Source organism: Bufo gargarizans, chromosome 3 (genome assembly GCF_014858855.1).
Source record: "Bufo gargarizans isolate SCDJY-AF-19 chromosome 3, ASM1485885v1, whole genome shotgun sequence".
NCBI classification, from domain to species: Eukaryota; Metazoa; Chordata; class Amphibia; order Anura; family Bufonidae; genus Bufo; species Bufo gargarizans.
The window spans coordinates 78,751,397-78,754,601 of NC_058082.1; positions in this window are offsets into that span (position 1 = coordinate 78,751,397).

Here is a 3,205-nt window from a genome sequence, read left to right on the forward strand (position 1 = left end):
TGGGGCACTATACTACTGATGCTATATACTACTGGGTGCACCATACTACTGGTGCTATATACTACTGGGTGCACCATACTACTGGGGCACTATACTACTGGGTGCACGATACTACTGGGTGCAAGATACTACTGGGGCACTATACTATTGGTGCTATATACTACTGGGTGCACCATACTACTGGTGCTATATACTACTGGATGCACCATACTACTGGGGCACTATACTACTGGGTGCACGATACTACTGGGTGCACGATACTACTGGGGCACTATACTATTGGTGCTATATACTACTGGTGCTATATACTACTGGGTGCACCATACTACTGGTGCTATATACTACTGGATGCACCATACTACTGGTGCTATATACTACTGGGGCACTATACTACTGGTGCTATATACTACTGGGTGCACCATACTACTGGGGCACTATACTACTAGTGCTATATACTACTGGGTGCACCATACTACTGGGGCACTATACTACTGGGTGCACTATACCACTGGTGCTATATACTACTGGGTGACTATACCACTGGTGCTATATACTACTGGGTGCACTATACTACTGGTGCTATATACTACTGGGGCACTATACTACTGGTGGTATATACTACTGGGTGCACTATACTACTGGTGCTATATACTACTGGGTGCACCATACTACTGGGGCACTATACTACTGGTGCTATATACTACTGGGGGCACTATACTACTGGTGCTATATACTACTGGGTGCACCATTTTTCATCTGTAATAGGATATTTAGACTGGGTTGTGATAAGGGGTTATCCAAACCTGAACGGGCCCTCTTTCTTTACTGAAGATGTGGTAAACAGACACCTGTAGCAGGCTAGGCACACAAACGTATTTTTGGTCCACGTCCGATCTGCATTTTTTGCGGGTTGGATGCGGACCCAATCACTCCGTGTGCTGTCCGCATCCGCACATCCATTCCGTGGCACTCGCAAAAATTTAGAACATTTCCTTTTCTTGTCCGCATTACAAAGATAGGACTTGTTCTATTATGGGTCGGACGTTCTGTGCCGCAAAATGCGAAATAAACACAGGCAGGATCTGCAACTTGCAGACCACAAAAGAGGCTATGGTGGTGGTGGGCATGAGCCCTTAGTGTGGGGGCAACAACTGGGATTTCTCCTTTTGGATGGTAAGGAGTTCTGACCACAGTGAGGCATGTGAATGGAGTAGTGGTTGGCGCACGCGTCCTGCGCTGTACGGTCACCTTCAGCCCATAGACATCGCATGCATGACCACCAATCCTTTCAAACTCCTTTTCACAGAGCTGCCAACTTTCTCAGGAGTCACCCGGGTTTCAGGGCTCTCCTCAAAAGCACCGGGTCAATTCACCTGATTTTCATTGCGCCGCTTGCAACATTCCATAGGCGCAGACCTGCAACTCTGCATGGCATCGCGAGACAGGGCACACGTGAGTATTAGACTGTGCGCACTATATAAAGAGGGCATAGGCAAGAGGCACTACTATATAAAGGAGGAACCGCATAAAGCAGACAGAAAATACAAGGCACTATGTATGGGTTTTACAGTGTGTATGAATAGGAGGCACTGCACTCCATAGTGGCTACATGTGACAAAGGCAAATACATTCATACACTCCAATTGTACCCTCCATCAGACACTGATAATTTTAATAGTTTTCTATAGTTGTTTGGTTCATTTATTTTAAAATAATAACTAATAAAGAAATATTTTTATTTTCAGTTAGGGACCCCTACAGGGAATTTAGGGTCTGAATAGACCATAGATGTGTTTTTACAGTGTGTGGCGCTTATCCATAATGGACACCAAGCACACTGCACTATAGAGGGCACAGCACGTGGCACTTTGTATTCGGGCAGTGTATATTGATGTTATATTCAGGACACACCGTGTGGTACTAGGAGCTTGTGTTACTATGAAGGGCAGGGGTCAGCAACCTCAGGCACTCCAGGTGTTAAACTACGTCTCCCATCATGCACACTTGCTTGGCTGCTCTCTAAACTCCCACACAAGTGGAAAGAGCATGCTGGGAGTTGTAGTTTCCCAACAGCTAGAGTGCCAATGGTTGCTGATCCCTGATGTAGGGTGTCAATGTGCTTTTGTAAAGCAAGAAGCTAAAGACATCTAGATGGCAAGTTCTGCAGAGTGGGAGAAGTCATCATGGTGGTCTGAACGGTGGCGGAGGCGTCACCACTAAGTCACTAAAATGGAAAGGTTTATTTCATGGTATAATCTACAGAGTAGTGATGAGAGGTAGGATTCTGTTTTCTGAAACTCCCAGCATACATTTACTACTGTTCAGGCCAGGGTGGGAGCTGCAGTCTCACACTGTGCAAACTCATAGGGCAAATGATAACCTGGAGTATGCAAATGGTACCTGTACCCACTTGCTTTTTTTTTCAGCTGTTGCCATAGTTACATACTGACCTTGGTTCTGGAGTTCTGTAAATACACTGAATTTGGTTTTGGAGAGCTCGGTATGGCACTGTATCAATGCTACCACTCTAGTTTATATAATAGACCACGTCATCTCATGCAAGTCACGTCCCACCACCTGGTGCACGAGTATCGCCCTTCGAAGATCTTTCTGAAGTTGACATCCGTCTTTGCTGTAGTTGAGGAACAGGAGATCTGAAAGCCATTTTAGTGATTTGTTGGGGGACTTCGCTTTTATTATTTTTGTGGAATAATCCTGTTAAAGTATTAGGCTACGTGCCGGCTATGTGCATTCTGCCCTTTGCCAATTGTAGAAATGCCTATTCTATATTTTTTTGCTGTCAGCACCCTTTGCTGCCTCATTGAAGTGAATGGGTCCGCATTCCAGCTGCAAAAAAAGCGGCTCAGATACAGACCATAACAGTGGCCGTGTGCCTTAGGCTACTTTCACACCTGCGTTAAGAGCTAATCCGTCTGGTATCTGCACAGACAGATCCGCACCTATAATGCAAACGCTTAGATCCGTTCAGAACGTATCAGTTTGCATTTTGTCCATGATGATGCAAACGGATCAGTTTTGACTTACACTGAAAGTCAATGGGAGGCAGATCAGTTTTCAATTGCACCATATTGTGTCTGTGAAAACAGATCCGTCCCCATTGTCTTACATTGTAAGTCAGGACGGATCCGTTTGGCTCTGCATCGTCAGGCGGACATCAAAACGTCCGCCTCCAGAGCAGAATGGA